Genomic DNA, 22,221 nt, shown 5'->3' on the forward strand with positions numbered 1-22,221 from the left:
ATAAATGGTTTGGCTTTTACGTATTATCATTGATAAATGGTTATCAACACTGTGGTACTACCGTTGAAAGACTCCTGTGTGGAATTAGTGGAGGGCAGTTAAAGACACTTGGATACCTTCATGTGGTGAATAAAAAGATGCTCAAGTGTCTTTCAAATTAAATCTTTGCCTCTGGAAGTCTGAAGACTTCAGATGGCTTTGGGGATGCTTTACAAAAGCTACACAGTGTTTGCACTTCAGTTTGGTGTCTAGAATGGTAGTCTGTTTAATATGCTGACACATTGTACAAAATACACCTGTATGTTTCTGTCCGGTGGGTGAATCTGGGCAGTCAAGATGGGTCATTTATTTCTCATTGCTCACTTCAAAATGAGCGTTTAAGCTGATGAGGGCTCTATCTAGCATACTCAAGTGTGTTTGTTTTCTGTATACAAATGATTATTTACTGTACACTGTTTATGTGCTTAAGCTATTTTTAATCTTTCAGGAAATACATAGCGTAAAGGAATAGATTTTACAGGTGTATGTGTAGATACACATACCCCACTCACGCTCTCATATATGCACAGAGAAAAACTTCCCTGGTGAAAGGGATAGCTAATCAGGTCTGACAGAACAGAAATCCTGGAAAATGAGAACTGGATCCTGGAAAAGTAAGAAAAAGAATACTTTCTTCTACCACATAGTCTGAAATTTAATTTCTTGAAGAAAAGGTAGTGTGATCTTTTCTTTTTAATTATTTATTTTGATGGACATGTCTTGAAATAATTTTAGATAAGCAGCACAGCTGGACTGTGAAGTAGGGGGTATGAATAGGTTTTATTCAGCAGTTGTGTTAATTTATAGCTGAGGTTCATTAATGGAGATCAGCAGCATCTATTCTTTGAGGAAACCATGTGATGACCAATACTTATTTTTATTGCCCACCATCCCATTCATGTGAAGCTTTGCAGGTTTTTTTTGTTTAATCTATTGTTTAACACCTCTGAGAGGCTGCTGAGAGGATGGAGAGATTATTTCTGGTAGTGGTAATCTTTACATGAAGAGGGTACTTAGCTCTGTTTCTTTTTTCCATAATCATCTCTGCAGGTTATTGACTAGTAACTTGCATGAATGTATGTGGTATTCTCAATCCAGTTTTTGACTGTGCTGTTGGAAGCATTGATAGTCAAGGACCGGGCTGGTGATAACGTTTGCTTCTGCTTTTTATTGTCAGTATTTCATCTGTGAATTCTTTTGAGAAGCTCCATTGAGCCCAGCTACTGTAGGTGATCATGCTGGCCCTGTCAGCCTTTATTTTATGCATCTTTATTTGGTTGATAGATTGGAAGCTTTCTACTTGGATGTGGAGCACGAGTCTATTAGCTCTGTCCTCATTAGGTGGTTGGCAGTTCTTCATGCAAAGATATTGCTGCACATTGTTTGCATTGACGAGACAACTTCAGGACCACTCAAGAACTTCAGTTAACGCACAATATGACTGACTGAATTTTCAGAATGGCAGGGCTTGAAGGGACAACATTGGCTTCTGTCATGGTACAGCCACGTTGTACAGTGGCTTTAATATTTTATCATATCAGCTAGAAATGCTTCACCTTTTATAGACTAACATTGCATTTTTCTTTGTCCTTGGTGATATGCTAGTCAAGAGTCTAGTGCATAACAGCATTCTGGGTATAGCTGTGTCTCTGGGAGTCATTTCCAGGTACTGATTCTGGTCTATACATCCGCATGTAATGAGACCCTACAACTCATGCTGTGCACGTTACTAGCCTGGACAGTCCTGAGATCCTGTTGCTTTAGGAAAGAAAGAAATATCATGGCAGGCAAAGGCAGCTTTAAATGCACTGAACCGAGCTCAAGCCTGATGAGCACTGTTTCGAGGAGTTTGAGTCATCACAAGCTTCATATTTAAGCAAAGCTGTTATGTTAGGCTGTGATTATTCCTTCATGTTTAGGTTTGCTTAGTGATCTTGCAAACTGGGTCCAAGCAGCAGAGCCCTGCTGCAGGCTGGCAGGTTGTGTGTGCTGTTTGTGGTCCTAACAAAACAAACCTTCTTGTACAGCACTGCACTGCAAAAGGCAGTTTTGTGCTTCCTCTATGATACTAGAGGAGATACAAAGTTCTTTATGTGAAAGGTTGATAGTGGTGAAGACCACTGTGTATTTTACAGTGAAACCTACTGTGTGCAAGGTTGGCTGTACAGTAATACCAGAGACTGAGTGGTAAGTAGTAAGTGAAGCATTGTCACTTTCTACCAAAAGCATCACCGAAATATGGCAAACGTTATTAATTTACTAGTCCAAGAGGATAATTCATGGGTTTGGAGGAGGTTTACCTCCACCAAATTCATGGGAGGTGAGAAGGCTCTGTCTGAGATATTCCTAAATTAAATCTATTATATCTGAAATCAGTTTTAAAATTCGTGGTGTAGTGAGAATGGGAAGCTAAACAATAGGTATTTGGCAATTTAATAGCAGGTGGTTGCATATCATTTCTCTAAAACTGTGTAGCATTCTAATTTGTGTTAGAGGCTGTAAGGTTGAAATAATTCCTTGAAGAAAGGCATGCTGACAGAGTGAAATATAAGGACAAAGAAGAACTTCTTTATGTCTAGGTAGTGGAGAAAACTCCTTGATATCCCTCTTATGAGATAAGAATGAGCAACATGCTTTTTATATACGTCACTTGTCTTTTGTGGCTTAGGAACATGCTGAGTCAAATATTGACACTCTCTCTCACACCGTCACCTGCCCGGCCCCGGAGGGATGGCTGCAGAGTGGAAATCTCCCATCCCAAGCCCGCGAGGCTGAGTCCTCCTCTTTCCTCTTTGCGACAGTGCCACCCAAGTGCTGAATGACTTCGACCCTGAAAGCCCAGTTCCCCCACCCACATTTTCCTTTACAGTATAGCTGAATGGAGGCTTTTCCCATAGCTTAGTCATTGCTATGGCTCAGCCAAAAAAGCCTGTAATGTAATGGGCTGCTTTCAAAGAATTTTAATAAATTACATACGTGAAATTTCATGGGTATACTATCTGCAACTCGGGGGGGGGATTGTAGGAAAGCAAGGGGAGAGAGTTATGCTGGAAAACGGGAGACTAGGAAGAAGACTCCTGTATAACAAATTTAGGAAAACTAGTCTTTAAAATATTTCTGGCAACTTTGCAAGTCAGTTTCACCCTCTTTCAATTTTATTTTCTTATTATAAGCTTTGGTGTAATTCTGTCTTTAAACCTTACTTTGAAAAAGAGAAAATCAAACTTGGGAAAAAAATCTATTCCTGACTTGTAATGGTATTTTCTATAAAAATCAGAGTAAATACAACTCTGAATGTGGTGACATAGACACTAAAAAATTAATAGGCTGCATACGACAATATAAAACCGTTGTCATTCTCCATAATGTTCCTCCAGAGTTAACTTATAGCCAGTTTCTAATCCATACTGAAGTGGGTCTAATATTGGCTAATAAAAAGATCACATGCAGTAAATGAAGGAATTGGAGGAATAAATTAAGCACCTCTTACAGGAGATTGTGCATTTCTGTCCTGAAAGAATGTACTGAAGATCAAAGGGATGCCAAGCAAAAGCTTTTATTACAGAATATTCTTCTTATATCATGTGAGGGTAATTACCTTGACCAAAATATTTAAGATAATTCCCAGTTGCTGGAAAACAGGAAGAGCATGACAAGTGCTCAACTGACTGGGTTATAAAGTGAACTGTTCTGTCTGCAAAGAACTTACGTGAGTGCCAAACAACCCCCCTGTCTGCAGTTTGTGGTACCTAGGTACTGTGAGCATATTTAAAAATCATTATCTTTCACTTCTAGCAGTGAACATCACTGACATTAGCATTATAATCTGTGGTTCTCAATTGCAATTAAGGCTGAGATGCAACACCACGTAACAGAAAAAGAGGCAATGTAAGAATGAAAGAGACTTGGTGGATGGAAAGTAGAATCTGCTTTCAAGAAGAGACAAAATATTTCTGAATCTAATACAACCCTGTTTATGGTTTTATCTAAGCTTCAGAAAGACCTTAGGCTAGTGAAGATGCATGAGAAATGCAAAGCCATTTGCAAATGTTCCTGCATTGCCTCATTTGTTTTGTGCCAGCCATTACTGTCTTTGTTCTCCCTGGTTCAGCAGAAGTGAGTGACAATGACTATAAAGCAGAACAATTTAACATTAACAGCAATTATATATATGTTAAATACCAGGTGCATCCTGCTCCTATGTCAACCCAGTGATGCTGCTTATGCATGTAGGTTGGTTGATGTATTTCTAGCCTTATCAGCTACCAATAACAAACCGTATTGAAAGAATGACTTGTCGACATCCAGAGCCTGAGACAAGCCTGGACCCACTATGCACAGAACCATATGTTCAGAAGAACTGTCCTCTTGTGACCATGTCCTTTCAAGTCTTTCCTTTAATGTTGGAACAGCCTCCCACCTCCTGGGTCACACCTTTCTCTGAGCGTAGGATGGAAGAAGCCTTGCTGGGTCACCAAGTCTGGTCTTCTGTCATTGCAAGCATCCACGTCATATAGTTCCTTTCACATCTCTGCTAAAAACTCCTGCATATAAGGCCTTATCAGTTCGATCTCTGTAACAATAGGAGCTTAGAGCTTTTTCTGTGCCTGAGCTGTGTTCCAGCTTTTATAGGGCAACTTCATTCTTATTTACAGTACTACTAATCTTTCCCCTCTACCAGAGGACAGCCACTTTCAGAAGACAAGGCAGCAGTTGACAGGAAGTCAAGCTCTTAACAATTTGAGGGCAGAAAGTAGCTGATCAGCTGAAAGCCACAGGCAGGGAGAGGTGCGGGCATTAAGCAAGAAAAGTCAGTGCTCCTCTTCTTTGTTGCAGCAATGACTTCTGCACCTCTAGTGCTTGATGGCATTGCACTGCAGATCTTCAGGTTCCCTCGTGAAACATGGCCCAGCAGCACGCAATCTTTCTGCCGCAGAATTGTTCTTTATATGTAATACACGTTTCCTGACGACTCCACTAAGAGACAGTATGGCCTATGGTGTGAAAAGCAGTGATGTGGTAGTACTGAAACCCAACAGTATATGTCATGTTCATTCAAAATGTTCAGAAAGAAAAATGAAAAGAGATACATGCAGATGTTGGACAGCGAATGGAGGAAGCAGAATGGCACAATACAAAATGCTGCCTTTGTTCATTTACTACTGTTAATGAACAGAAGGGACAGAAGACAGAGGAGAATTACTTTTGTGTTACAGTCTCAGTAGCATAAAACAAATAACCCCCAAGCCATTATAGGCTCAAGACGGACAAGTCTGGTGCGGAGTCTGCTGCAGCCTGTGGGAATGTGCTATGTACGTAACTATTCCACTGGCAGCTGAGCCTTCCTGTGTCCTGGCATGGTGACCAGCATGACACTACACCTTGTGTTTCAATATCAAAACTAAAGGTGTGATGTTACAGATTAATTTGGAAGTCACTCTCGGGGTTTGGCGAGGCTGCTGTGCTGGTGTAAGAACTCCACAGCAGTACAAATGTTGCCTCTTACACAGTCTAGAGCAAAATATGAGGCGCAGCCAGTGAGGGGCTATGGCCTCATTTCCCTCCTCTCCAGCAAATCTGCCCTGACTTTACCTTCCTTACAAATACATTCTACATAAGTTTCTTTAAAATAAAATGCGAGTTTTCACTTTTTATTATGCTTTACCTTTTGGCATGTATTGGTAGAAGCAGATGACTGAATACCACTTTTATTTCTAACTAGTTTCAGTTTCTGGTTCTCAGGTACTACCAAAATATTACAGATTGTGCCTTCCTTCATATATGTATATATGTTTACTGTGTATACACAGTTTCTATTAGAATTACTTTTTAATGATAGTGTTGGTTTCAAGTTCTATAAACTCATTCACATTGTTCTCCTACTCTTTTGATTTTGTTTTCCCAGGCCGAGGAACAGTGTCATGTCATACTATGCTGGGGCATCTCTGTGGCACAGCAAGAAATAGTGAGGACAGAGGAGTGGTGTGAGATTGCACTGGAAGATGTGGTCTGCCTCCCCTCGGTGCGACTCCAAGTACCTGCTTGCAGACCAACTTCTCAACTTCTCCTGTGCTCCACCACTGTGTGCTGCAAACCACTGGATCAGCCATCGGATGCTGCCTGTACTTCATCTCCTGCAGCAGGGAAGAGGCTCTGGTGTCATGCTGCACAAACAAAAGGAAGGCTGAGGCAGAGGCCACCTCTGCAGATCTCAGGATGTAGTAATGCAAGTGCTTGCTTCAGCAGCAAAGCCATTTAAAGAACTTTCTACTTCAGGTCACTGCCACTCTGCCGTATCTCTGCGTCACAGTTTATTGCAGTCTGAGGAGCCTCTGTTACAGTAGCTTGGGTTATTAAAATGATCCAGGTTAAAAATTCCTCTTGCAAAGGCTTTGAGAGTTTGGTTTGCTTTGTTTTGATTGGAATCATTTCACTATCAACTCTACTTTCTCCTTAGCACAACTGACAGATTTGCAAATAGCAATGCATTGCTAGAAGTCAGAAACTCCTCTTTTACTGGCTTTACTACTGATCAAAACTGTGGATCGCCTACGCAACAAGTACCTCCTTAGCATACAAGGCTGAGGGGGCCAGTGCGTATCGCTCAGCAACATCATTCCAGAAACAGTAACTCAATGCCAGTGCAAACAGCATTCAGCCCTTTAGCTGCGGCTGAAACGCAATTTCTGACAGAATCATTTTAAGGAAGAGGCTTTAGGGAAGCCTAAACTCTGCAGCCTGGTCTACATTTAAGAGTCTTGCAGGTATAATAGTATCACTTGGGCAGGATTTGTTGTTATTTTTCAGGCAGTTATAGCAATAAAATCTCTGATGTGGATTTACCTATACCAGTATATAATTACCTTCAATAGGAATACTGACTGTTCTGATTCTCATATATGAATTACTTTGTGAATATAATGCACTTTCTTATGACTTTACACTTAAATAAATCTGTTATTTAATTGTTTACAGCAGGTTAGGGAATGCTCTGAGGTGACTAGCTCATACTATCCTTAACAGATAAAACTTTAATGTCTTATCTTTGAAAAAACAGCTTTTTCTCGCACATGTGTGCCTGTGCCTACAGATACATCTTTTATATGCGCATACATACATATTTGAAAAGCTATATAGCACAGTTGCTTTGCATAATGAGTTTCATTTTTTTTCACAGGTCAGCATCTTAAGCGAACCTTGGAAAAACTATTGTGTGATCAGTCATCGCACTGAAACAGCAGCACCCATTTGGTAAAGGTAGTCTTGGATAAAAAGCTGAATGCTGTGGTTTCAGTGACTTGTCGTTGAAACCTTGTGGTTTCTGTGTAGGAGGGTGTATAAGCTGGACACGTTTGACATCCTTGTTTCTGAGCTGTGAAATCTGTACATCTAATTTATGAAAATTATCTCTGGTTTAATTTTAAATTTTTTTTAATGAAGTCAACATATTTTCCTTGCATTCAGTGGAAACAATAATGGAAATGTTTTAAGATGTACTGTGAGCCTGTTTTGACCTCAAAAAGGGAGAAGAATGAAGATATTCTTGATTATGATTAAGGTCTAAGAAGGAAATTAAAATTAAATACAGGTAGTTAGAGGTGAGAGGAAAGCCTTTCTCAAGTGTGGAGACAAATAGAGAAATTAACCATGGGAAATGGCATTATAAATTAAAAGACATTATAAAATAAAAATCTTCCAAGTGAGAATTTGATTTAAAAAACCCCAAACAACTAAGTTAGGTAATTTAGAATAAACCATGCTACTGGTACCATTTAGGGTAACCAGCAGTATTTATAGTCTTTCAGGTGGTCTAAATAAACAAGTTTACATGTAAAGTAAATCCAAGACTAATGAATCTAAAGGTAGGACAAAGAGGGATCTTCTGCAGAAACAGCTGCAATCACAGAAAAACATAACTGAATATTAGATCAGCTATGGGCTTTTTTTCTTTTGTAGTTGAGTTTTATGCTATGGTCAGTGAATTGATTCAGTTTGTTGAAGGGTGAAATGTGCTAATGTTGGTGCAGCAGCTATGGTGGGTATGCACAGCTGGAATTGGAAGGAGGCGAGAGTAAGTGTCTTGGCTTCTCTGTGCTGTGTAGCCTCTAACATTGGCAAATCTCATTCCCTTCACTGTCGTGAGCAATGACTGCAATGACTGCCCAAACCTTGAGTTTTCACCAACAACCATTTTGCCTCTGGCAGGCAAGTTCCCAGAAGCATGTACACCATTCCCTGAAGTGAACTTATGGAAGTGTATTAAAAACTAGCAAAGACCTCTGAATAGAAAACAAAGGAGAAGAAAAAAAGAACGTTCAAGGTACAAAACAAAGTTTCCTGCTGAAATATAAATGAAACGACTACTTGTGTGAAAATAACTACTTGGTGCATTTGTGGGAGTACAAAGATGTGTCTGAAAACATTAGTCAAAGACTTCTGTGTGAGCAGAGATTGAAAGTGTGATCACCCACTGTCAATTAATTTCAGACAGATGACCGCAAGATTCATCTTAATAATTTGCAATAATTTCTATATTGAATCATCAATAGAAGATCATAGATTTTAATCCTTGCTACTGTCTTATTGGTCCTGATTGGGGAGTTGTTCCTTTTCAATGAAAAAAGAAAAAAAAGAAGGAAAAAAAAAAAAAAGGATTACTCTAACATTGTAGCTTTGACTGGAAAAATAAGGTATCTTGTCCTGCTTGTGTTTTCTTTCCAGAAGCCTGAGCCAGTAAACATCATGACTGCATCTGTAGGTGAATATACAAGAAAATATCAAAATTTCTCTCTTAAGGTACTCTTCTGGACAATGACGTTTTTCTTGCCTGTTATTTATGTGCTTCTTGCAGACTTAACACTTGAAACCCCATTCCTTGAGCAGACAGTGCTGTTTCTCTGAAGTAACTTGTGGGAAACAAAGAGAAAAACAAGGAGGCACTGAAGACACTAGTCCAGATCAATGGAGGCTTTTGAAGATCACATTTTTCCCCATAATCACTGCAAACATGGGATATACAGATAACCAAGGAAGAACTCTCTTTTTGGGCATCAAGAACTTACCCAGAAGCAAGATCTTAAGATTCCTCTCCATGTAGCTGAATTTCCAGTCCCAATCCTCTTCCTCTGATTATCATAAGGATTACACAGCTACTTTTTTACTGAACCCAAGGAAAAACTCTATGTTTCTGTTTTCTTTTTCTCTGTGAAACTAAGCCTACAGTTCTTCAGATCCCTGATTGGCGGCATTTTTCAGTGGTTTCTTAGCCACTACATTTCCACTTGTATCTCCGAGCCTGTCTTCCCCCTTACCTACCTGCCTGTTGGTGGCCAGGGATAGGCAGTGAAACACCAGTGCTGCATCTCTGCACCAGGCACCCCCTCTCCCTCCCAGGATGGTCATATCCCAGGTGCTAAGGAACAAAAGCAGCTGCTTAAATCTCCCCTTCAGCAGGCTTGACCCCCACAATGTTGAGGGCTCAGCTGAAAACTCACAGGAGGTCCTTCTTTTTTTCCCCTCCCTCTAAGCACCAGCTTCAGTGTTGGCCTCTCAGGGAACAAGTTAGGTCGCTGACCCAGCCAAAAATGTACCTTACTGTGGCCAGGAGCTGTTAGGCTGGACCAGCCATCATGGCAGTGCGTATCCTGGAAGGTGCTTGGCTGCCTGGACACAGAGACACTGCAGGTACCCTGCCATGCCTTCCCGGGGAGATATGCTCCTACCAGCTGAGAAGTGCTGCTCTATACCACGGGCAAATGCCTAAGAAAACAGTGGAAGCTTGCCTTAGTGGTGTTTTCTTATTTTTAGTTTTTTAAGGGCATCTTTCATCGTCCCTAGAAGGTTGCATCTCTTGTGTCACCCTCCACCCTCTTTGTGGAGTACTTATTTCAACCCTGATCATTTCAGACATCTGATTTAAGAGTGGACCATAGGCAATTGTTGCTGCACCACTGGGTGTGGAGGGCTGCGACACCCAGCAGGCGTGAGGAGGGAGAGTGTGGATGTGACCATGTCCTACCCAGCCTTCACCCTCAAACCAGACCTTCACCTGCAGCTTCCATCAGCTGAGCCACTGCTGGCAACTGCATGTGTGCTTGTAGCCCAGCCACAGGTGAAATCAAATGTGAAGAGCTTAAATCACTGGGAAGATTGCATTTTACTTGCCCTTTGGACTGGTCAAGGAGTGCACATGTACCAGTGCTTTTAGCCACAATACCTTGGTTTCCTGGAGTTGTGTGTCTATACCATGCACTACACGTATGGAGATGCTTGTTTGGACTCTAGAGGCTGCAAAATATTGGGTTTTGTGCAACTTGATATTGTTGCACAAAGGGTGGCAACATGAAGGGAAATGGAAACACTAAAGCTGAGAACAGGAAAACTCTTTGCTTATGTTAGAATGAAAATGTCAGAAACAGCCTGAAGAAAAAGGGACAAAGTTGTAATTACCAAAACAACCAGAGATCAGAGGAGGCTTATCATCATCTTTTTTTCTTCACTGTGAAGGTAGTGAGGCACTGGAAGAGGTTGCCCAGAGAAGCTGTGGAGGCCCCATCCCTGGAAGTGTTCAAGGCCAGGTTGGATGGGGCTTTGGGCAACCTGGGCTAGTGGGGGGTGTCCCTGCCCATGGCAGGGGGTTAGAACTAGATGGTCTTTAAGGTCCCTTCCAACCCAACCCATTCTATCATTCTGTGATTCTATGATTCTTTCAAATCACGGTTTGTAGCAGATCTGCAGGAGAAGGTTAAAAAAGGTTAAAGAAGGTTAAACATTATTTTTAAAGGTACTATGAAAAATACAGAGTACTGCAGAGAAGCAATAGACCCTGTAACTCTTTTCTTGGCTCTCTTCTTGCCGTTGCCCTCTGCATTTCTGTGTTAGCCATTCTGAGTTTTTCTGAGAGAAATGCCACAATTCACTTTAAATTTTTCTTAAATTGAGCAGAGATTAAACAGTTTTACCCGCTGATATAATCATATGCCATGGAAACTCTTCTTACTCATTGTCTGGAGTATTGCTAGATCTATTGCTAGATCTAGTTCAATGCTTTTAAGGATTGAACTGCACAGATTTCCCTTATTAGCTCTATTCTTTATCATATCCTGATTGATTTTATTGATTTTGTCCAACTTCTGTCAAAACTAATAAATAATTAGAAATAACCAAAATGTTTCATGCTGGCACTTTCATATGAACATTCCAATTTTCCATTTATGATATGTCATTATGAAGTGTTTTTTTAATTTGAAATAGTTTTAAAAGCTGGGAAGGAAACATTTCTTCATAGTTTGATGCAGAATGTCCAACTTGAAGTGAGTTTTTATTTTTGCTTGCCCATCTCAATTGCAATGTGTTTTGTGCCACTTCATATGTCTTCTTGCAACTGAAAAAATCAGATGCTCACCCTGTTTTAGGCAATCGGGCTAACATTTAATAGTAATTCTCTGTGCTTTCTTAGGTCGTTATGATGCAGTATACATGCCTGATGGTTCTGAAACATTTCGACGCTTGCTTTTTATTTTTCCACAGGTGAAAAATACCACCAGAGTTATATACAGTGGGTAATGAGTATTCCAGAAAATGAAGGACAAAGAAGTACCTGTTAAAGTACACAAGAAGAACCTGACCTTCCACATGTACAAACTCTGAAATTAGAATCCTTGTCCTTTCTACTTCATGCTTGAGGGTTAAATGATCTGATATAAAAAAGAGAGGTCAGCAAACCAATGTGCCGAAGTAGAACTACCCAGGGGCTTTAAGGCAGTTTATAAGAGTCCAGGATAATGCAGGTTGAAGAAAGTGCTGGAACTTGAGGGACTCCTGGGAAGAGGGGGCTGGGAAACTGTGCACTGGGGAGAGGTGTGGGCTCTTCACCCCAAATTATTCGCTGTGGCAGTAAGCCTGGCACCACTCCCGTGGCCACTGCCTCTGCTTCCCTGGCACTGCACTTATGTGCACGTGCCCCTGCTGTTAATCGTCCCTTGGATGCACTGGGTGACATGCTTGGGTGACCATGAGGAGCTGTGGAAAACCTGTGAAAGGTTTGTGCAGCTTGGGGAATGGCTACCCAATGTGTATCTGCTTAGGTCGGGGGACTGGAGACAAGGTGATGTCCTTCTACCTTACTAATGCTTGTCTGCTTCTAACAGGGCCAGAGCAATTTTCTTTAACTTACCAGACCAGGCTAGGGAATTTGGATTTACCAGCTGGTTTGACAGGTAGTAGTTTTCTTTATCTTTTTCTCTCACAGATAATAGTGAGGCTTTTGGAATTTAAATAGTGTCTTCATATTTAACCTGTTCTTTGATGTTTAAAGAAAGGCAAGTTTAACCTTTGTATAACATTAAGGAATGGTCAGGAGAAGCCAATATTTTATACAATAATTTGTCTTCTCTCTATAAAATTGTATTTTATACAATACATTGTCTTCTCATTAGTGTAAATTATTCTTCAGTGTTATTTAACATCTTCCGTAAGTTAGTGGAAGATGGCCTGCTGTGGGTTGATGTGGACTGCTGTGCCTTACTATTCCTTTAGACCTACACAGCACTTCTTTGCACCTAGATGGAATGGGTAAAAAAAGATGTATTTAGCTATTTTTCAGTTCCCATTTTATCCACTGACTGGAAAGACCAAGCCATTTGGCTGCCTTCTGCTCTGGACTTCTTCCAAAAAATCTGTACTCCTTCCCTTCCTGAAGGAATTCAAGGGAGCTCACAACATGGGGCACTCAAGGCTTGCTTAAGGAAAAGCCTGTAATGCAGCCCTGCATTTCTGCAGTTTAAATGAAATATCCCAGACTAGAAATTGAGCCAAGATTTCTGTAAGAATGATGTTGTGCATGAACAAGACCAGATCAGTGCTAAGAGAGAGCTATTACACTGGTATGAATCAGAGCAGTGTGAATCCACACCTCCATTGCTTCTCAGTCTAGTACTGAGAAAGCTTTTCGGATCTGATTAGTCATTTGAGTTAAGTGTAATAAATGTCAGGGACACTAATTAAAAAACCCCCTCACTAAATGTGAGGCATAGCTGCTCTCTAGTGGACTTGTGAATAGTGTCAGCAATGTAAGTACACTTAACATCCCCAGAAAATAATCATGTAGACACTCAACTGAGAGACTCTGATGAAAACTTCCTACACATATGAGTTTAGCTGCTTCTTTATTTTCTTGCTGTCTCTCCCCTCCTTGTGTAGCTGACCTACACCAGGATTACAGTGAAATGGCAGAATGCAATAGCAACTTTAAAAAAGATCTCCTGTCCAATGCTGTGGTGAGCATATTTCATTATCTGTATGTTGTACTTTTGTTTGTGATGACGATGTTTCCATTTAGCATCATGTGAGAGTGGCAAGTATCTTAGAGCTAAGGAAAACCATTTTATCAGAAAAGAGGAGGTGTAAAAGTACAAGTACTTATTTCCTTATGCTGTACAGAAGGATAGCAGAGAAAAAAATACCTACTGCACAGAGGACCTTTGCACTTGGGAAGGTGAGATCCTCTCAGGCTTTCTCAGGAGAAAAACTACTGATTTCAGTGGGATCAGTATCAAATCATGTCAGCGTGCTCAGGCGTAAGTGCATGCACACAGAGGACCTCAGGCAGCCTGGCTGCCCAGCAGGTCTGGGGCAGCTGTGGTACAGAGCAATGTTCAGCCTACAGACTGCCCCCCAGGGACAGCCTGGGGCCGAAACGTCGCCCTTCTGTTCCTGACCTCTCCAGCAGCTTCACTGGCTCAGTGCTTAGCTAGCTGTCCACTAAATTCTCATACATCTGCCAAAATGCTCCCAGAAATAATCTTCTCTACGTATTGATTTCTTGAAGGGTAATCTTTAAAAGGATTTCAGAACAAACCTATCAGTTACATTCTTTTATTGCACTAACTTCAGCAAAAATCAGTGACAGATTTCATAAGCAGCCCTGAAATAGCCTAGGGACTAAATAACATTATTCAAACCCACTAAAGGTTTACGGGAGTGACTGAAGAAGTTAGTCTTTAATACTATGAACAAAACTATGTGTGCAACAAAATAGCCTGTACTTAATCCAATGTTGGTTCTATATATATGCAAGAAGGTTTGCTTAAGATGTAGTATGTATTTTAAAAGCAGCTTTAGAAATAACCTGGACATCCCATTTCTTAGATTTTTAATTAAATTACTGAGAAAAGTGTTCCTACCATAAAGAAATCTGGCAAAATATTGAAGAAGTGAAAAGAGTATCCTATATTAAGAAGTCTTATGCAACCGCAATCATTTGTGTGTGCCAACTTTAATAACAAGTTATTGTGGTGGCAATGGTAAAGACAATATATTTAGAGTTGTATTACCTAATTAAATTTTAAATTAACAATATCCACCTGAGCCCCCAGAAAGTTATAAAAAAGGAAGAAAAAAGAAGTATTTTCCCAATTAACTGGGGAAAAAAGAATGATAAAGAACTCAAGTGGTAAATGGCTTCTTTTGGTGGTCCTCCAGTCCCCTCCAAGGAAGAGTACTGCCTGGATCAGGTCCCTCAGCAAGGTGCTACTTGCCTTGTGCTGTTGTGTTATATTAATGTGTTATAGTAGTAGCAGTGGTATGTACCTGCTATAATGCAAAATAGACGTTACAGCAAATGTATATGTTGTATTGCAATCACTTGCAAAACTACCAGAAGATGAATGGGGAACATGGAAGGGCTGAGGTCACTTGCAGTAGACACAGCACCCCATGCTGATGCAATTACATAAACCAAAAGTGTCCTTCATCAGTGTAGCGCATTCTCCCTAGAAATGGGGTTTGATATGTGCTGGTGGAAAAATTCAGCTAGAGGTCATTCATAGTTAGAGCAGCAAGTCCTGTTGAGTATAAAAGTGTACCACACCTTTCTCCCCAGTGGTCTGTTGTCCAAGAACAAGCTGCCTGAATGATGACTGGGGAGTCCAGGTGGAATTTCACCTGGATTGGTGCTGTTAAATTCTGTCTGATACCTAGGGGATTTTTTTATTGGCTTAAAAGGAGACACAAAAATGCCACTACATTCCCTTCTCACACCTTCACACGCAGAAGTATGCGAGGCATGGTTAAGTGGGGGCAGTGAACACCCAGGACATACACATGACTACCTCGGCTTTTTCAAGCACCAAGCTCTTTCCCGCTGTGGTGAGTTGAGCCCAGCCAGCAGTTAAGCACCCCCACAGCTGCTCTCCCACTCCCCCTGTGGAATGGGGGAGAGAATAGGAAAGGCGACAGCAGAAGACTCATGGGTCAAGACAATGTTTAATATTGAAGTGAAGTAAAGGGCAGGGGGAAAGTGATCCAAAGGCAATCACTCACCCTTTCCCACAAGGAGACTGATGTCCAGCCAGCCTCCAAGCAATGGTTACCTTGGAAGTCAGCTCCCACCCCCAGTTTTTATTGCTGGGCATAACTTTAGTAGGTAATGGTAGGAGGGTCTCTTTGGCCAATTCATGTCAGCTGTCCTGGCTGTGTCCTCTGCCAACTTCTTGCCTGCACTCAGCCTAGTTGCTCGAGTGGAGGCTGAGTGAGACAAGGAGAAAGCCTTGCTGCTGTGCAAGCACTGTTCAGCCATAGACAAAGCACTTGTGCGTTACCTGCATCTTTTAGTCACAAATCCAAACTACAACACCTTAGGCACTGCTGTGAAGAAAGTTAACTCCATCCCAGCTGGAGACAGTACACCCACAATGATTAAACTGGTTTGATTAGGAATTCTCTGATTACACTAAACCACATTCATTCTTTTCTGGCAGGGACTAAGTTTAGGATTTCTGATTGCTAATCTGTTGCTCATTTATAATTATGTGCATCTCCCATTGGGAAAGAGTTCGCTGAGTCTTTGTCCCATTACATACCTAGAAAGAGGGTGATATTTGGTTCCGTACCTGAACTGAGGATCTAAGCTAAGAATCTGGAAGAGTTTCCACCTCTCCATCTGAACAGAGATATTAAACACCTTTCTTTTATTCAGATTCAGGAAAAGATTTCCTTACCTTATTAGAACTAAAAACATCTGGATTTTGCAGTCTGTATCCCCATGTAAATGTTGCTTATTTTACTTCATTTCAGCACTCCTCTCTTTTGTGTCTGGTGGCTGGAATTTTTATTGCAGCCCTTCTCTGCCAGATTGCAAGTCTATCACAACTATCCTTCAAGTTTATGGATTTGGAATTTGTTTTTAAACTCATATATTGGCCCTTGCCCCTTCCATTATGTGGATGTTTGAAGATGTGTGTCTGAGGTGCAGATCTTTGGCATTACACAAACACCTAATCCTTAATATTGCAATATTTATATGCCATTTTCAGCAGATACATGGTCTCTCCTCTCCAGAGGTTGTCATAGCTTCAACACGGGCAGCATTGCAGCTCCCTGAACTGGCACTGCAATGCACACAATTGTTTGTGATGACTGAGCCCCTAACCCTCCATGAGTGCTGATGCTCAGAGGGGGACCAAGGCTTCTCCTGCCAACCTTCAGGCTGTGGCTATCCCTCTTCCCCAGGCCCAGAAACTCCATCAGCTGTGCCACACCAATAGCCTGCTAATTAGGAAATGCCAAACAAAATCTTAGGGATAAAAGGTGACAACATCCGCATCTTAAAGGCACAAAAGAAAGAAGTTATGGGTGAAGACATCCATCTTCCTATTCATCTCACTGCCATCAGAAGCATTTTTGGGTACCTTATGATGACACCACACTTTCCAAATTAATTCAAAGGGAATTCATATTGCATTGATTGCAGCTTTGTAAGCTTATTGTGTTCTCAAGCATCTCAGCAACATTATGGCAAGTAACTTCCCCGCTCCATGCAGCCTGTGAAAAGAGGACATTCTGAATGGGAATCATATAAGCTTTGCTAAACCAAAAGATGAATGCTTGGAAAAATTGCATGTTCATGTTGGTTACAGCCTGGGTGATTCTGGATTGCTTGTTAGGAGAGAAGGGGAAGTAAGTCTGATTTTTGCTACCCTTACTAACTACCCGATCCATCCTTTAGTTCAGTGGGATTGAGGTAACAGTGGTTTAAATGAAAAAGGCTCAAACTTGAAAAATAAAAGTACGAAATGCTTTTTGTCTCCGGAGTGAACATAACAGGCTCATCTGAAGATAACCCTAATTTGTGAAAATATGTCAGTCTGAACTACGCAGAGGTCAAAGTATATATATGAAAACTAATATTTTCTATTTCCTTTTTGTTCAGCTTCCTGTATGCTGAGCCCAGGTTGTTTATTCTTCTGAATGATGCAATGGGTTAACGGATAGTATGTGGGTTATCAGTAAGGAAATCTGAAGGTACAAGGACCATAACAGTACCTTATGTTTCACTTTGATTAAACTGGTGGAATTCCGTGTAAATGGAAAATTGTGAAGGCGTATAGCCTTCATTTTATCAAGAGGATACAGTAGGAAGCAACTTAAAACACAAACGATCATATTAGTTATTTCTAAATAATCAAATGCCTTGAAGTCTTTCAATTCAAAATCCATACAGTCTTTTTACAAAAGAGAAGATGCATACATAGTCCTTCTTGCAAAGGCTGAGGCTTAGGGAGATGTGAGGCTCAGGGGAAGGTTTTGATGGATTTACTTAGGAACCAAGATAAGTCACCAGGAGGTTGCCATTCCCTAACTTAGCTTGCACAAGCTCATGAGTGGGTTTCCTTCTGGAGAATGCTTTCCATGACAAGCAGCCTTTTGCATGGAAAAGCACTTAATTTGCTTTAGAAATCTAAGTAAATAAAGGATATTTTAAATAAAACTTTTTTTGTTTAAATATGTCTCCTTTTTTGTTTCTTTGCTTCTTTAGAGTGTGTACAGCAATGCAGGGTAAGCTCAGTTGCTCTTTAGAAATAAAAAGAGTTGGTGCACAGGGAAGCTGCCCTACTCCCCCTAAACCTGAGAGCTTCAACATGCAAGCTAGCAACACACGAGAGCATGGCAGAGCTTCCCTCACGGGGACCCACACCAGGCCAGGCATCATCCAAACCCTCGTGCAGTCCAGTCTCCTCCCCTCCAGGTAAGCCACCAGAGATGCTTGAGTATCTGTCCACAGGAAAGGCAGACAGGCGTACTAGCACTAGGACCATTTCAGTAGTTACGTTCACTAGCATGCAACTTGATGGTTCTGCAATATGTACGGATAGTAGGAACTTGCCCTTTGTGTCTATGCAAAAATAGTTGATGCTGTATGTGGACACCAACAAAGATTTTCTTGGAGGTGGGTGTGATATACATTGTTTCTTTGCTTAACTGCTGTTGTTTGAATAAAGATCAATAATACTGTTTCTGTAAAAACAGCAGGGAGGGAATGCTCTTGGTTTACCCCACCTTAGCGCTGCATGTTGGTGTTTTGAAACTAGGGTGGGGTGGTTTATATTTTGATAGACCATTATCTAGGAGGGAAGCAAATAACCTGAAACCTTGACCTTTCAAGTGCCTCTGATCTGAATACTGTTTTGTTCCTCACCAATATTGCTGTTGCTTCTATGCTGCACAACTGCCTGTGAGGGCAGCCGGGAGCTAAGGAGGGTCATTTACGCTAAAGGCTTCAGATGTTTCTTTGCTTCACATCTTTTATGTGATGTCGCTCAGTATGGAGGACAGCAGCATCAAATAGCATCCTTCACCTGAGTTGTTTTCTCCATATACTCCGTATACAGTGCAATGCTGAGCAGGTCCATAAGTAATCCTAGTAGGTCACACACAGGGCAGTAAACGAGCAGCAAGGGGTTTAAAAATAATGGAGAAGTGGCAGCAGGTAAATCTTGTGGAGGGTGCTTACAGGCATTGGTGGTTCATGCCTGCGTACTTCATGGGGCCACTCGGTCCCGTAGGACAAACCTTTTGTGCCACTCCTCTCTTCCCCAGGCTGTGGAAGGAGAAGTGACTTCTCTTCCTCTGTGAAGAACTTTGAGTGAAAAAAGTTACAGAAGAACCCCAGTGTTACTGTAATACAGACAGTCTTTTACATGACTGTTGACCAGACTTAAATGAAGTGCGCTTAGTTTAGGACATAGAAAAGGAGCCTCCTTTCCAGAAGTCCTTGCATCTGGCATTGGTGAAGTGGTTACCCTAACTTTCAATGTGTTGTACAGTAGAATAAGCAGGGCTCAAAGTATATGAGCTACAGCAATCCCCTGGGCAGTACCGTACTGCAAAAGATGAGTGGAACTGAGCCTGCTCTGACTTCTCTTCAAGTAGCCTGTACACCTCGCTGTGCCGATTTTATGTAGTCCAGAAATTTGTCTCCAAGCTCCTTGCATGGCCAGAATGAAATCAGTCTTGGATCAGGTTCCCAACAGCTGGCTTGCAGTGGTGAACACATCACGTCAGTGCAAGCAAAGTAACTCAGACTCACAACTGGTTAAATAATCCTCTAGTACCTGGTTGGAAAGCTGAACAACCACTGTACAAATTTTGCCTGAAGGCAGTACACGTTAACGGTTTGCTGGACAATCTTGGCAGGAGTTTGTAAATTGAGAGGTTTGATGAGGAGCACAAATAGCTTTGAGTGACATCAAAGCCACTCTCCAGGCTCCTCCTATTGTTACATTTATTGCTCACGTGGGGAAAAAAAGGAAATACTAAGTTCTATGCAAGTATTTTTGATGCCACTGTGCCTGTTTAGTAAAAGGATACATCACTGGAAATATTTGGGACATCACTCAGGACAGGACTGGAAGGAACTTTGAGAGGTCCATACTTGGTATATTTTTCTTGTGTTTATTTGTAATAAATGGCAAGAGCAGCCAATCCAAAGTGAGAAGCAGAGCTCTCAGCTATCCAGGAGATGCAGGAATGTACTACAGTGTGTTAAGGCTAACAGAGTAAATGAAGGTTGCCATACATCTCTCCCCTGCTCCCCAAAGCCTGCAAGGTACACAAGTATGAAAGTGATCACCTTTTAAATGGCTAGAGGGGAAAAAAAGGAGTTATAGGTTAGATTTAAAGGGACTTTTCTGATAGGGGGAAGAGATATCTTAATCTCTTTTTGGAACATGTTTCTGCTCATCTGTTCCCATAATTTTCTTCTTGCCCCCACCCACCCTGAATTTCCTTTCTGCTCTCACCTGTGTGAGGAGAACTTTTGTCCTTCTTGCTTTTTGCTCTCTTACTGTTACACTGGCAGCACTGGGGCACTCTGGCAGCTTTCACCCTTGCACTGAGCAGTAAATGTCCTCCTCTGGGTTATGTGAGGCAGCAGTTGTTTAGCTGGGGAGCTGTGTAGCTGAGATCATGTCTCTCCTGGTCACAAACATGGGTCTCACCATTTGAGAGAAGAACAGCACCCAGTAGTTTGAGATCAATAAAGGACCTCAATGTTCAGGTCACCTCAAACTGCAATTCAAAGGGCTGAAGATGTGGTTAGAGTACATGTCTTAGAGAAGAAAGGGTGATACTAGAGAGGTGAAGCAGAGTCCAACATCCTTTGTGCCTGGAGGCATGCTGTCGTGACTCAGGAGTGCACTTGTAGGAAACAGCTGTCTATAGAGGCTAAGCCCTGCTTTAGATGACCAGAGATTTTTCAAAATTTGAGCTTCTTGTTAAGATTTGCAGGCCAACAGGCAAAGGCAGGGCCAGGTCCTGGGCAGTTGCAGAGCGCAGGATGTCACCTGCTTGCTCCTGGCTGGGCATGCTGGGCATCTGCACCTACCCAAATCCCTGCCTGCCTGTCTTGCCTTCTCCAGGAGGCAACACCTCCGGCACCTTAGGGAACAGCTGCTGCAATGGAGGTGCCAAGCCATCCTTTTCTCCTCCTTCAAATCCTTCTGGCAAACAGTTTTCTTGGTATGATTTCACCAAGTAAATTAGTTTGCCCAAGGCTCTCAGAATTAAATGTACAGGTAATATTTTTCTGCTAAATTTATAAGCAAGAGGCACATGAGCAAGTGAATTCGGTGCCTAGCATGTTTCTCCTGCTGCAAGATGCAGGACCTGCATGTTCTCAGCACCGGTGAGAATCTCTATGGCATTAGTCACAGCTAGCGGCTACCCACAGTCACTCTGCCTGTCTGAGCAAGAAAATTTGTGGTTTTATTTCAGCTTTCTTGCTAGGAGTCTCAAAGCCAAGCATCCCCATTTTGGGCAAAAGATACACTCCCAAGCCTGACTTATCCCTCTTTGTTACTTGTTATTTTAGCATCTGTTTCCTCCTTGGCTTCAACTTTACGTTCCCCTTCACTTTGACGCTGTGAGCACATCAGCGCTTGGTAATGCTCCCACAGCATTACATGCTGCCTCGATGGTATTGCCACATCCTCATCCACTGTTTCCTCCCCGCTCGCCCCAGCGCCCGCTGCCCAGGTGCATCTGTGACATCGCCAGCTGGTGCCTGCAACGAAACTGGTGTGTCTATGTCACAAGCCCTGCACTCCCCTGATGCTAAGAAACGGCTCCCAAATGCCTCACTGTTTTTAAAGCCCATGTCCCCTAGTTTCTTCTTTTCACCTAATACTGACTGTTTCTGCCTTCAAAATCTTTGTTTCTGTTTTAGACAGATGAATTTTCTTTGCCTTGAGAGAGGCTTTTTCGTACAACTCTGCTTCATTGATTCTCCACTCCTTCCTAAATCTCAGACGGAAAATGCCTCTTCCTGTCCCCAGACTTGTTTTTCTCTTCTGCTGGGACTGATTTAACTGGTTATTATTCTGCACTTCCAACATTGCTCAAAAGATGTTGCAGAAAACAAAGTTGTATTGTATTGAAACAGAAAACAATTTCAGAATTGGATGAATCACCCTTTCTTCAACCCCCAGCTAAAAATAAAAAAAAAGATGATTCACTGTAGAAAGTCTATATGAGGTTTCTCAAATTCAGTTCTGGTTTATTATCTGTGAGGCAATTCTGTGCTTGTCATTCTGGCAATGTGGTATCATTTTACTTGAAAATGGCCTAGCGGTTTTATTGATTCATTCTGGGAGGCGACTTCATTTTGTTGGTAAATTTGAAGGCTATTTTTGCTTATTTCATGAAGCATTTGAAGCATATCTTTTATTTCAGACTATAGAGTATTTTGGAAAATGTAAGTAAATATATAATAAAACATAAGAAGCATAATAAAAGTAACAGCACATTTAAAGCCAATGAATGGCAGTGTGTTTTTACACAACACATAGTTAAGCTGTGGAAGTTTTTGCCTCAGTATCATCAAGGGCAAAACCTTTGTGAGATTCA

The 22,221-nt window shown here is 41.5% G+C and overlaps 1 long non-coding RNA gene across 3 annotated transcripts in view; it reads left to right on the top strand.

Annotated features, from left to right (window-relative positions):
- The window catches only part of LOC142601649 (uncharacterized), a 59,501-nt gene extending 47,244 nt beyond the window's left edge, over nt 1-12,257 (top strand). Inside the window, exons 2-5 of one of the 3 annotated variants that reach the window (XR_012835187.1) lie at nt 5,945-6,803; nt 7,217-10,616; nt 11,569-11,753; nt 12,189-12,257. This is a non-coding gene — a long non-coding RNA (uncharacterized LOC142601649). Of the gene's footprint in view, nt 1-5,944; nt 6,804-7,216; nt 11,544-11,568; nt 11,754-12,188 lie in introns of those variants that run through there. The other 2 variants (XR_012835186.1, XR_012835185.1) reach the window with 2 other exon arrangements.
- Nucleotides 12,258-22,221: the final 9,964 nt, after the last annotated feature.

This window comes from Balearica regulorum, chromosome 4 (genome assembly GCF_011004875.1).
Source record: "Balearica regulorum gibbericeps isolate bBalReg1 chromosome 4, bBalReg1.pri, whole genome shotgun sequence".
Lineage (NCBI taxonomy): Eukaryota > Metazoa > Chordata > Aves > Gruiformes > Gruidae > Balearica > Balearica regulorum.